This window comes from Stenella coeruleoalba (assembly GCF_951394435.1).
Source record: "Stenella coeruleoalba genome assembly, chromosome: 20".
NCBI lineage: Eukaryota > Metazoa > Chordata > Mammalia > Artiodactyla > Delphinidae > Stenella > Stenella coeruleoalba.
In genome coordinates, this window is record NC_137166.1 from 6390728 (window position 1) to 6405520 (window position 14793).

Genomic DNA, 14793 nt, shown 5'->3' on the forward strand with positions numbered 1-14793 from the left:
TGATGGGCACCACATCTTGCGCTGGTCCGTCCACACCGCCCACATGGGAGTTTCTGAGCTCCTTTCTCCCCTCTGAGGATTGATGCAGACAAACACCATGACCTTAAAGTCCTCATGTGGAAGATAGTGGAGCCACAAGACAGAAGAAGCACGGAGCCCCAAGTCAACTCTTGGAGGAGAGCCATCTGCCAGCCAGGAAGGCTCACTGACAAGAGCAAGAAATAAATACTAACTACATATTCAGCACTCTGTAATTCGAAGTTGTGTGTTACAGAAGCTTGCTTTACTTTAACTGATATACCTGGACAACTTTTTCTTTGTTTCAAAACCTTTCTTCTAGTTCCACAATCCTATAATTCAAAAACTTTTCATTTGTTATCTAAGTCTCCAAAAGGTATCTTCTAGTAGCTTAATGAGATGTGTACTTCTGGGTGTTTTATGTCATGTTACAGGGCACTACCCCTCACTGTTCAGCAAGTAAACTTTTAACTCTGGGAAACACATAAAGAATTACAAGATGTAATTCTTCAAATCACGGATCATTTTGGGAAGATATTCATATGAAACAGTTGGTTATCCCAAAGCACTATCTCAAAAACTGCAGCAACAAATGACATGATCATTAGGAAGTAATACAACTACATCACTACCTTTGTGCCTTGGGCAAATTACTCACCCTCACCCACAGCCAACACCCCAGATTTCCATTTCCTCTTTCAATAACACATGCATAATTGCACGCACCTCACTGGATCGAGGCTACGCTAAGTAAATATGGGTGACGTGCTTATAACAGTAACCGCCATAAAGTACGTATTCTATAAATTTTAGCTACCATGTGTGACAGGAACGATAGATCACTGTGGGCTAGAATGGCAGAAAATGAGTGTGGTGATGGATAAGAAAGGATATGATGGGGGAAGGAGGTAGGAGCAGGAATGTACATATTATATTAAGGAAACAGTGAGGAAATCAGTCTAGATATGTTACAGAGACTTTGAAGCAAGGGATAAGTCTTACCAAGACTAGTTTCTGAAGGTCCCTAAATTCTAAAATGAGAAATCAATAAGTACTTTAACTTCTTTTTTGGAAAAGTGTGTGGTGAAGGAAGGGTAGAGACATGACTGAATAGATGGAGGGGTGAAAGGAGGAAGGAAGAGGGCAGGAAGGAAACCAAGAAGAAAGAAATGAGGGAAGGAGAGAGAGAAAACAGGAACGGTAAAGAAGGTTTGTCATTTGGGATTTGACAGTGTAACATAGCAGAAAGAAATCATGCTTTAGAAGTAAAAAGACCTGGAGAGAAATTTCAACTCTGCTTTCTATTATTATATGATTTTGAATTAATTGCCTTTTCTCAGTAAGCCTTGGTTTCCTACTATAAAACAGGGGTTCATAATCCCCATATCACATGTCTGCTTGATGATAATTAAATGAGTAAACCATACAGGGCCTGGCACAGAATCTGCCGGTAGGGTAAGTTCCATCAGTCATTCACTGATTCAACATTTATGCAGCACTTACGAAGGCCCTGCAGTTGGATTGAAATTATGTTCCACAAATATTAGCCTTCCCTCCTCATGCTATTTAGTTAGCAAAAGCCATGCTTGCCGATGCAACAGCACTGAGTGCTTGGTCCCCAGCCCGCATTTGGCGAGGACCCAAACCGGCAGTCAATGGGAACAAGAACAAAAGCCCAGAAAATGCCAGTTTCACCAAGTCCTGAGCAGTGTTTCGAGTCTTCACACATCTCTGTCGGGTGTAGGACTGTAAGGCAGTCAAGGGTGGTGATGCCTTCCCCTCCTTTCCAGAACAGAAAGAAGAAAAGAAATAAGAAAGCTCCCCTCCAGGTGCGCTTTCCGTACCTGGCTCCCTTCCTGTCATCTGCAGTCAAAAAAGGGCAACCTACTCTTTACAATTTCTTAATTGGGCTAAAATTTCTGCCTGATTCTTTCTGCATTTGAAGAGCTGGGGAGGGAAGAGCTTCTCCAGCAGAGTTAGGAATGATAGTTACAGAAATAGACTCTCATCCAACCCTCAGGTGGGCTGGGCATGGTGTTCTCATCAAACAGTAGGCTTGGCTGAAGAAAGAGCCCTCTTCTCAGAAAGCAAGAGTAAGTCTGCCAGCCAGGAGGCACCCACCGCTGCCCCACAAATGAAGAGGTTCCTGAGACTGAGAGCTATTTTGGCCACTTCCCCTCAAACCTAACAGAAAACGTGTCCTGCTGAGAGACGGCAGCCCCCGCCTGTGGTTCTGCACATGTGGCTCACACAGCAGGACACCAGAGGCCGACCGGTGCTGATAGTTCCTTAATGGGCTTGTTTGTACCCCTGAAACACCTGAAGTGTTGGAAAAACGTTAGTGGGAGGAGAGGGGAAAGAAGTGGGAGAAGAGCAGAATGGTCTTTAAAAATCATCAGAAAAACTGTGGCCTGAGTGGGAAAGAAAACATGAAGCAAGGGCTGCTCACCACAAAAGTGAAGCTGGAAACGAGAACATTGCCAGCACCTAGCAGAGCAAGGGCTCTGGAGGCGACGGACTTCAGGGACTCATGGGGTTCTGCCCAACAGTCTCCTTTGCACGGCCAGCCACATAATTTGCAGGACCCACTGCAAAATGAAATGAAATGAGGAGCCCCTTGCTCCAAAAGCAGAAAACCATGCTGTTAATGGCACTAAAATATAAAGCTTTTCTTTCTTCCACAGCCTTTCTCTCAACTTGTCATGTTTTTATGTACTATTTAACCTCATTCTGAGTAAAGAAAAATGAAAATTTTAAATTATTAGCATGAACTTTCACCTTTATGTTGTGCAGTACCAGTTTAAAATGCAAATTTAGGAGCATTTTACTCATACGTGGAATCACAAAAATTACACAGTTCATATTCCATAGCTTGTACACGACTATGAATGTCATTCTTACCATAACAGTGGAAACACTGCACCAAACTAATTCAACTGTCTTTATTCCACTTCTTGATATGTGCACTTTCCACCAACACTCTACCTCTGGCTTACTGAAGAAAGGAAAAGGAACTCCGGGTTGCCCAATCTTTCCCTTTCCTTCTCTGTCATCATTTTCATCCCAAGTGGTTGCCTAACACAGGGAAGTAATGTGAGTAAGAAAGGCAGGATATGCTAAGGCCCCTTGGTCACTCGCGTTTCTTAGAATGCCATGACATTCTTTCTTTTTTCAAAGCCAGTTCTGGTTTGAATGGAAAGCGTGGCCTGCTGCGGCTGTCAGCTCCCTCACTTGATACTCAGTAGTAGATGTAATGTACTTACCTTGTACTTGGCTTTGAGTCTCCCTGAACTCCCACGCATGGTGGGCCCCCTGGAATTCTGTGCACTCCGGGCAGTGAAAATGCTATATGCAAACAGGAGGGCAAGGATCAGTGGACGCACACATACTGTGTGTCTCCTCTGATCACATGCATGTTTCACGGGACTTCACTTAGAAGAGACAAGTTCAGAGATAAAATTTCCTAGAGCTTCAAGATAACTACAGCAGAGCACTAACATGAGTATAGAGCCCCTCTGAGGGCAGGGCACTATGTGACTGCTTGCCTGTGAGTTGATAAGCTTCTCCAGGGAGCCCCGGTCAAGCCAACAAAAACTTTCCTCCTAACTGACTGCGTTCAATACCCCACATGCTCCAGGGTGTTCTTTCTAGACTCAGGGTATTTACTCTCTATAGTGGGGTGAACAGTGTCCCTCCAAAAGATATGGCCAAGTCCTAAGCCCCCATACCTGTGAATGTGATCTTGTTTGGAAATAGGATCTTTGCAGATTAGCTAAGGATCGATAGATGAGATCACGCTTTAAGGTGGGCCTTAAATCCAACGACTAGTGTCCTTACTAAAGACAGGAGAGGAATATTTGATATACACAGACACAGTGAAGAGACACAGGGAAAAAGGCCATGTGAAGACAGAGGCAGAGTTTGGAGTGATGCTGCAGCAAACTACGGAATATCAAGATCCACCAGAAGCTAGAAGCAAGAATTCTCACCTAGGAAACATGGCCCTGTTGACACCTTGACTGTGGACTTCTGGCCTCCAGAACTGTGAGAGAATAAACTTCTATTGTTTTAGACCATAAAATGTGTGGTAATTTGTTGTGGTGGCCCTGGGAAACTATCACACTCATGCCTATCCTTCTGCCCAGGCTGCCTCCCCCACCCACATATATCATGCTATTGTATGGAAAGCACCTAGCAGAGCTTGTGGCACATAGCTTTTGTTCAATAAACAGTAGCTAAGATAGAACCTTCAAAAGCACAAGGACTTGTCTATCATGACTCTACCCTCAGTGCCCAGCACACGGAAGAGGTTTGCTGTGTAGTTTTTAAATCAGCAAGTAAATTAATGAATGAATTTCCCTTTCAGCTTCAACATAGGTTTGACATTTACCCAACAATTTCCCCCAACACCCTGTGAGCAAATTAAACATATCTCTTTATATTGCTATAGTACTGTTTGTGTTTATTCACTCATCCATTCAGTAACTATCTGAGGGCCTACTATGAGCCTGGCCCTATTCAAGGTGCTTTTTAATTTTATCCAGTGTTCACTATATGCCAGGTGCTGTTTTAAGCACTTTACATATATTAACCCATTCATTCTCACACTCCTATAAGTACTGTCATTATCCCCAATTTCCCCAGATAAGAAAATCCAGGCTCAGAAAGGTAACGCAACTTGCCCAGGGTTATACAGCTTGTGAGTGGCAGAGCCAGGGTTCAAACCCAACTGACCCTAAGCTTTCCATCAACACACTACACTGCTATGAAGGTTAATCTGGGTTGTTCTGACTACCTCCAATCACCATATATGTATACACATTGTAGCACTTGTCACATGGTGCTGAAATTTTGTACCCATCTGTGAGCCCTGAAGGTGAGAGCTGTCAATGTTCATCTCTGCATCTACCTGACACAGATGGGTGCTCTGAAACACTGAAAAAAGGGAACAAATGCAGTTCACTTGTGATCAACCCTGCTGGACACCTGCCAACAAACTCAGAGGGTTAATTTTAAGATCTCTGTCATTTAGCTGAAGAAACCTCTCAGTCTCAGGAGATCATGGAAGAAAGAGAGTCATTGCATCTGGGAAGTGCCCACCTTCTGTAACTTGGTGCCATCTCCAGGAAACCTCCCCAGTCCCTTGTGACACTTAATGAAGAGACAGAAGGACTGGGCATTTGAGTTTGAAATCCAGGAAACTATAGAACAGGCTGTGGTGACTAATACCACGGCTGCCATTAAACCATTTCTAGAAATTGGACCAACAGGCTTCTCATTTGAACAGAGGACAGCTCCTCATCAACAGTTCTGACCTATTTTCTCAGCCACAGGAATGAGCTGGGGAAAGATGTTGTAAGCCCACCCATCCTGAAGCCTTCAGGGATGTCCTAGTTCAAGAGTACAGGAGTACATCGGGGCTTACCATGGGCCCTGGGAGGACATGCTACCAGAGGAATGTGCCTTTAAATACACTTTCTGGGCTACATGGAGTGCTTTTTAATGTCATAGAAGTAAAATGCAAAATCATGATCAAGGGCCCTGGAACCATGCCTCCCAGTCCTGATGATATTCAAGTGGACTCACTGATCCCCTTATGCCCTTTATGTTTCTACCTATTTATATTGATTTCTGTTTCTCTAGTTCTTAAATGTAAGCTCCTTGAGGGTTGGGCATCTTCCATCTTCACCACCATACCCAGAGTCTGGCGCTGGTAGGCACTCAAATGTTTGTTGACTAACAGTCTACTATGTGATGCTAAAATGATTGGATGAACGGCTGCCAAGTTTGAAGCAATATCAGTTAGTTATTGCTACATCACCAACCACTCTCAAACCTAGTGGCTTAAACTCATAAGCATTTACCATTGCTCATGAGTCCCCAGACCAGCTGGGTGGTTCTGATGATCCAGACCAGGCTTGTTTGAGTTCAGCAGGGCTGCCTCAAGTGTCTGTGGGCAGCTGGCAGGTTGGCTGGAGGCCAGCTGGCCTAGGATGGCCTCACTCACATCTGGTCATTGGTTAGCCATTGAGAGGATTTCAAAGGTAAGTGGGTCACAGGTCTCTTATCCATCTGGCCACGCTGGTCATGCCTCTTACCACATGGTGCAAGGCCTAGGCTCAGGTCTGGCATGCCATCACTCCCATCACATTGTGTGGATCAAAAAGCAGGTCACAGGCCTGCCCAGAATTCCCAGGGATGGGAAAACAGACAACACTTCTTGATGGGAGGAATTGCAAAGCCACATCACAAGGGGTCTATTGTGGCCATTTCTGCAGCCTACCTTTAGGTATTTTTCCAAATCTATGGTTAAAAATACAGATTATATGTCTTGCAATGCATTGTTGGAAGTTCCTTGAGGGACATTTCAAGGAGATGGACTATTAACTCTGGGAGCTAATAATGCAAGTCTTAATTTGTCATCGTGCTGTTATGAGGCTCCAAGAGCATCAGTAGTAGGGATTCAATTATTTGAGTCCTCCCAGTGGGAAGAAGGAGTAAAAATAATTAGAATTATGATGCTCATAACTTTTAAATAATAGACAAAGGAGGAGGAAGAGTAATATCCATTGTATAAGTCCCAACAACATGCCAAGCACAGGACAGGGCCTTTTACATATATTGCTCCCAAAGAGATCTTTTCAACCACTTCCTTGATGTGGAGACAAGCTCAGAAAATGTAACCAACTTGCCCAAACAGCAGTGACAGAATGCAAGCTCAGGTCTGCCGACTTCAGAGTGAGGGCTTTGTCCATTAGGCCAAGCTCACATATGAACATTCCAGGAAGGGAACGCAAAGTGGGGAAGTAATTCACTTTACATGGCTTGACCCTCTGGTACTTAAGAACCCTCTGGTCCTGCAGTGCCATCTTGCCTGGGCTAGAAATACCTTCTGGTCAATGCTGGGTCAGAGTTTTAGTAGCCGTGAGGGCAGCTGCGTTATTGAGGTTTCTACTGTCTGATGACTTGGGCAAACAGTATAGTTTAATTTTATTAACTCGTATTGATTTATATAGCTTGGCTCTTTTCACAAAGAGGAGGAAACTTACAAAGAAAACAACACAGCTGAATAGAGAATCCCAGAAATCAAATGGTATTAAAAAGATATTCCCAGAACCATTTTTTCCATTGCATCTTTTATTGTCCTATGTGGACAAAATGAGAAATCACCATCACAGAATCTCAGCCCTGGAAGAGGCTGTGGTGGGTTTCAAACCAGAGAACATAAAAATCACTGGAGAATGTGTTTAAAATGCGGATTACCCAACCCCACTACCAGAGATTGATTCAGGTGGTCCGCGTGAAGCCTTAAAACGTGTATAAGGCAATTCTGTTGTGAATGGCACACAGATTACGCCTTGAAAAATCCAAACCCCTTAATGAAGGACATCACCTTTCTAGCACTCACTGCTATACTAAGCACAGTGCTGGGCTGCAGCGGTAGAAAGATAAATAAGAGGAGAACCCCTGTCCTTAAGAAGCTCAAAGTGGAGCTGCAGAAACAGTGAATTACACAACCAATGGTGACACAACATATTCAGTGCCACAAAGTTAAAGAACCCTTTGAAGAATGTGGGTAAGTTTCATCTGTTAGGTATCTCTGTGGGGAGTGATGGTTAAGAGTTCGAGCTCTGCAGGTGAACTGTCTACAGATGATATGAATCCTGGCTCAGAATTCCCTAGCTGTATGATCTTGGGCAAGGGACTTAACCTCTTCAGGACTTGGCTTTCTCAATTGTAAAATGGTGAGAAGGGTAGTACCTACCTTATTAGGTTGTGAGGATTCAGTGACAGAATACATGAGTAACATGTTATATCTCAGAGTGTTAATCTATGCATTGTCTATGTGTTTTCCTACCCTGGGTGCTGCAAAAACTGTGTTAATGTTGATGGTGGTGGTGATGGCAATGGTAGGGTAATGGTGTTAATGGTGATCGTGGTGATGGTGGTGGTGTGATGGTGGTGACAGTGATGGTGGGGATGATGGTGGTGAACATGGTGATGATGACAGTGGTGGTGATGGAGGACGTGGTGGTAGAGACAGGAGTTGTGATGATGGTAATGGTGTCTAACCTCTCCTCAGTCTACTTGGAAACAAAAACAAAGACTAAAATAACCAAAGACAAGAAAAGAAAGATCCTAATGCCTGGTTAAGAAGCAAATTCTTCATTTCCCAATTCCCAAAGAAAGGTGAGACAGATTTGGGGTGAGCAGTAAGAGAGATACTGAGTTCTATTTTGGCTAGTAAGTTTGAGAATTTCCAGCTATAAAAGTGGTTCTGTAGCTTTGGAGAAAGATGAAGGTAGGAAATATAGTTTTGAAAATCAGTCACACACACAGAGAAGGTACTGGGAAAAGAATATGCAGGGGAAATCTGTAGAGAAAAAAGAAGAAAGAGAAGATACAGGGGCAAAGTTAGAAGTCAGGGCAATGGTACGACCTCTATCTAATGTGAGTTATTCTTTAGGTACAGTAGTTTAGTCAGTTACAAATTCAACTAATTTCTATCTTATCTGAAAAAAGATATCAGAGGAAACATTACTTACTTCTGTGTTGAAATCAAAATATGCTACATGTATATTTTCAACATGATCTTTCCGTCTAATAATCTTACTAGAAGGTGAAATGTCAGTTCAACATGAATGTTCTCAGCAAACCTATGCTAGGTCCAGTGATTCTTGTTTTCTTTTCTATGGGATCGCAACTACAACTTTAAAAATCCCTCTATAACTTTTCCAGGTATCTTTTTCAAGGTTTTATTTGCAATTTCAAGATTCTACCATTATCCCCTTTTTGGAAAATTAGAACATTTGCCCCCTACAGACATCTAGCAGCTCCCCTACCCCTCATTATGTCTCAAAGATCATATGCTACGGTTTCACAATTTCAGTTGAAAATTGTCTCCTCTGGTATATAACTTGTGTTGACCTGTGACCTCTGAATTCATTCAGTGATGCTCCAAATTCTCTTAAGATATCACACCCTTCAAGTGTTGATTCCTTCTAGCGCACATTTATTCTTACCTGTCCAGTTTGAATACCCGTTTCCTTTCCTGAGACACTGAAAGCATGGTGCTCTGGGGCAGAATCTTGAATTTGCTGGACACCCGATTCATGGGCTGTTCATGGGAGGCCATGTTTTACACCTAGAACATTCCTTCCACATGTGCCTTCTCCACCTCTACATCTGTCCTGAAGAATCTGACCACTATTTGTACCAGCTCATCTACCTCTACTCCACTTCACACTTCTTGATCTACCCGCCCCCAATCTGTTCTTGGTCACTAAAGAGACTGATTGGGATTCTTGTGACTAACCAGAGAAGGAGAAACCCTTGGCTAGAAGCAATATTAAAACCTATTTGATATTCCTAAAATCTAAGTAGGATTAGTTGGACCACGCTGAAGAATTTGGGAGGGCCCCAAAATTCATTTATTTATTTTACCATTATTTATTGACCTCTTAGGTGCTAGACACTATGACGGCACTGAATTTACAATGGTGAGCAAAATGATACATAATCATGGCCCACATGAAGCTCAAAGTCCACCAAGGAAGAGAGATATTAACCCAATTAACCCACAACTAAGTGTAAAATTCAGACTCCTAAGTACTATGAAGAAGGGTAGGGTAAGTGATTCTTCAAGAATGTAAAATAGGAATATTCTGACCTTTTGGGGGATATAGGAAAGGCTTCCTTGAAGAAAGGACCACAGAGTTGAGATCCAAAGGCTGCACAGGAATTAACCAGGTCAGAGTTTCTCACCCCTAGAGGCATATTAGAATTACCTGCAGAGCTCTTAAAATGCTGATTACCAGGCCTCTCTCCAGTTCAATGAAATTCAAATCTTTGGTGGTAGGCCCAAGCACTGATATTTTTAAGATGACTCATCCTGCACCCCAGACAATTCTAATGTGCAGCCAAGGTTGGGAGCCACTAAACAGGGAGGGAGAGACGGGGGGTGAAGAAAGGGCACGTGCAAAGTCCCATGAAGGAGACAGACATGGCCGCTGCTGGAACCTAAAGAAAGCTGGTGTGGCTTGAGCATGGAGAACAAGAGGGAGCTCTTGTGGATGAGGCAGGAAAGGAGGGCAGGGGTCCTCGCAGGTGGTGTTAAGAATTTTAGTTTTTTTATTTTAACATCAATGAGAAGCTATTTTTTGCTTTGGGGTGTTTTGGGGGTTTTGTGAGGTTTTTGTTTGTTTGTTTAATTATTTTGGCCATGATCAGCTTCGCATTCTGAAAAGGTCTTTCTGACTTTCTGATAGAGAAAGATTGGAGGGAGCAGGTGGGACTAGAGTTGGAAGGAGAAAGGGGCTCCCACCTGACCTACAGGCTGAGAACTGGAGGACATAGAAAGACCACTTTGCCCAGGGTAGTGGAAGAGGGCAGAGTGAGGTCTGTCCATGAGAGAGACGGGCCTTGCCAAGCAGGCAGAGCATTCTGGCAGCCTCAGAGAGCACTAATCAACAAGTCTGGCTGAAACCCCTCTTTTCGGGAGCACCAGGCACAGCGGCTTCAACAGCTCTGCTTGGCACAGGGCTGGGCGACACTGCCGCAATTCAGGCAGCCCGCCGGAAGCCATATGCCCTGCTTAACTCCTCCACTGCTTAACCTACTGCTTGCAGCCATGCAGACATATGCAGCCTTAATATGGTTACAGCGTCTTTAACTCCTGAGGAAGTTGGGTGGAGGGATGTTCCCACCCAGGCATGGTGATGGAGAGGAAAATTGTCAGAAGTGTTTCTTGGCTGAGATTGGCAACATACACTGTCACTTGAACCTATCAATAGATCAGGCTGATGATGTTTTTCACTTAACACCTAGCGACGAGGCTGTCAGAAACTGGCAGGAGATCCCTGCACGCCCTGCCAAGAGAGAAGAACATGAAAATCTGTCGAAATTCATGCTTGCTAATAAATATACCCCTGGAATTCATTTTAAGGAACCCAGGGTTTCAGATGTCTAGGCAACATTTGCCAGGGATTCAAAAAGCCTGATCAAACCAAGAGGTTTCTCTCTAGCTCCAGTTTTCATGTGACTTTGGCTTGCTGGCAGAGGAAAGGGTGAACCAGAGGCTTAGTGAAGGAGGGGCCCCAAAGATACTAATCATTGTAAATTCTAGCCTGGGAGCCTGCAATCTATGGGCAAAGTGAGCAGACACATGACAGTGCCCCTAGGCTCCAGGCATGCCCTCTAGGCCACTGGGACCAGATTCCCAGTGCTACCTACATCAGGAGAAGGCATGGTGGCTCTGCAGAGGGTTCAAAGGGAAGGTTAAATAACCGGAAGTTCATGCTGTCTGGTTGCTGTGCAGTCGTTGGTGCTGTTCAATGAAGAGGCCCAGTAGGATAGCACTTCCCCACTCCCTGGAAGCTAGGTGAGGTCATGTGGCTTGCACAGGCCATTGGAAATAATGCACATCACACTGTTGGGTGGAAGTTTTAAGAGCCAAAGTACGATTTGCCCTTGTGCTTTCCTCCTGCCCCAGTGAGTAGCAGCAGTGACTGCTCCATTAGCTGGGTCCCAGAGCAAGGATGGCACAGAGGAGTACCCCAGCTGGCCTGCAGTAGACATGGAGCTTGACTGGAAAATAAAATGAGTTGTTATAAGTCACTGAGATATGAGGATTGCTACAGCATAATTCAGCCTACGTGCTGTTAGAGCCATTTTGAACAATTCCTTCTCTCTTCCCTTATTGCATACTTATCGCAACATTTCTGTGCTCTGATCTACCACAGATGATTTGGGGTAAGGGTCTTAAACTCCCTAAACCTCAGTATCTTCATTCCTAAATTATGAATAATAATATTATCCATGCTATAAGGTTCCTGCAATAATTTAAAAAATAACGTCTAGAAATGATTAACTTTTATTACATGCCATGAATAGTCAACATAGCAGGCTTTAGATTGCCATCCTTAGGAAGGTCTACTTACAAGCTTGGCCCTTGGCTAGTATCTGCGAACTTGGATTTTAGGAGCATTCCCACAATTCAAAAACTAATAAAGGTGCCTACTATATCTAAACTTTGTACAAACAATACGGTTTATGTTGAACAACTGCTTTTCTTCTGGGAGTCTGGAATTTTTGTACATGCTAGGCAGAAGGTGTCTACATGACCAGCCCCCAGTAAAACCCATGGGCTCTGGGTCTCTAACAATATTCCACGGTAGACAACGCTTCACAGTTTTGTCACAACTCATCGATAGGGGAATTAAGTGCATCCTGTGTGACTCCACTAGGACAGGAATCTTGGAAGCTTGTGCCTGCTTTCCTCCAGATTTTGCCCCATGAGCTTTTTCCCTTTGCTAACTTTGCTTTGTATCCTTTCACTGTATGTCTTAGCCATGAGTCCAACTATATCCTGAGTCCTATGAGTCTTCCATATGAATCACAAAACCTGGGAGTGCTCTTGGGGACTTAAAGTTATGGTTTGCTCTAAGTATAAAAAAATAGTTAACAATAAATAAGTAATATTAATATTAAAAATAAAGGGACACACATTTATGATAAAAACTCTCCAGAAAGTGGGCATAGAGGGACCTTACCTCACATAATAAAGGCCATATATGACAAACCCACAACTAACATTATTCTCAATGGTGAAAAACTGAAAGCATTTCCTCTAAGATCAGGAACAAGACAAAGATGTCCACTCTTGCCACTATTATTCAACATAGTTTTGTAAGTCTTAGCCACAGCAATCAGAGAAGAAAAATAAATAAAAGGAATCCAAATTGAAAAAGAAGAAGTAAAACTGCCACTGTTTGCAGATGACATGATACTGTATATAGAGAATCCTAAAGATGCTACCAGAAAACTGCTAGAGCTAATCAACGAATTTGGTAAAGTTACAGGATACAAAATTAATGCACAGAAATCTCTTGCATTCCTATACACTAATGATGAAAAATCTGAAAGAGAAATTAAGGAAACATTCCCATTTACCATTGCAACAAAAAGAATAAAATACCTAGGAATAAACCTACCTAGGGAGACAAAAGCCCTCTATGCAGAAAACTATAAGACACTGATGAAAGAAATTAAAGATGATACCAACAGATGGAGAGATATACCATGTTCTTGGATTGGAAGAATCAATATTGTGAAAATGACTATACTACCCAAAGCAATCTACAGACTCAATGCAATCCCTAACAAATTACCAATGGCATTTTTTACGGGTCTAGAACAAAAAGTCTTAAAATTTGTATGGAGACAAAAAAGAGCCCAAATAGCCAAAGCAGTCTTGAGGGAAAAAAATGGAGCTGGAGGAATCAGACTCCCTGACTTCAGACTATACTACAAAGCTACAGTAATCCGGACAATATGGTACTGGCACAAAAACAGAAACATAGATCAATGGAACAACATAGAAAGCATGGAGATAACCCACGCACCTATGGTCAACTAATCTATGACAAAGAAGGCAAGGATATACAATGGAGAAAAGACAGTCTCTTCAATAAGTGGCTGGGAAACTGGAGAGCTACATGTAAAAGTATGAAATTAGAACACTCCCTAACACCATACACAAAAATAAACTCAAAATGGATTAGAGACCTAAATGTAAGACCAGACACTATAAAACTCTTAGAGGAAAACATAGGAAAAACACTCTGACATAAATCACAGCAAGATCTTTTTTGATCCACCTCCTAGAGTAATGGAAATAAAAACAAAAATAAACAAATGGGACCTAATGAAACTTAAAAACTTTTTCACAGCAAAGGAAACCATAAACAAGACAAAGAGACAACCCTCAGAATGGGAGAAAATATTTGCAAACAGATCAACAAAGGATTAATCTCCAAAATATACAAAAAGCTCATGCAGCTCAATATCAAAAAAAGAAAAAACCCAATCAAAATATGGTCAGAAGACCTAAACAGACATTTCTCCAAAGAAGACAGACAGATGGCCAAGAGGCACATGAAAAGATGTTCAACATCATTAATTGTTAGAGAGATGCAAATCAAAACTGCAAGGAGGTACAACCTCACACTGGTTCAGAATGGCCATCATCGAAAAATCTATAAACAATAAGTGCTGGAGAGGGTGTGAAGAAAAGGGAACCCTCTTGCACTGTTGGTGGGGATGTAAACTGATACAACCACTAAGGAGAACAGTATGGAGGTTCCTTGAAAAACTAAAAATAGAACAACCATATGACCCAGCAGTCCCACTACTGGGCATATACCCTGAGAAAACCATAATTCAGAAAGACACATGCACCCCAATATTCATTGCAGCACTATTTACAATAGCCAGGTCATGGAAGCAACCTAAGTGTCCATCAACAGAGGAATTGATAAAGAAGATGTGGTATATATATACAATGGAATATTACTCAGCCAGAAAAAGGAACAAAATTGGGTCATCTGCAGAGACGTGGATGGACCTAGAGACTGTCATACAGAGTGAAGTAAGTCAGAAAGAGAATAACAAATAGCATATACTAACATATATATGTGGAATCTAAAAATATGTATAGATTATCTTATTTGCAAAGTGGAAATAGAGACACAGATGTAGAGAACAAACGTATGGATACCAAGGGGGAAGGGGCGGGTGGGATGAATTGGGAGATGGGGATTGACATATATATACTATCGATACTATGCATAAAATAGATAACTAATGCAAACCTACTGTATAGCACAGGGAACTCTACTCAGTGTTCTGTGGTGAACTAAATGGGAAGGAAATCCAAAAAAGAAGGGATATATGTATACATATAGCTGATTCAGTTTGCTGTACAATAGAAACTAA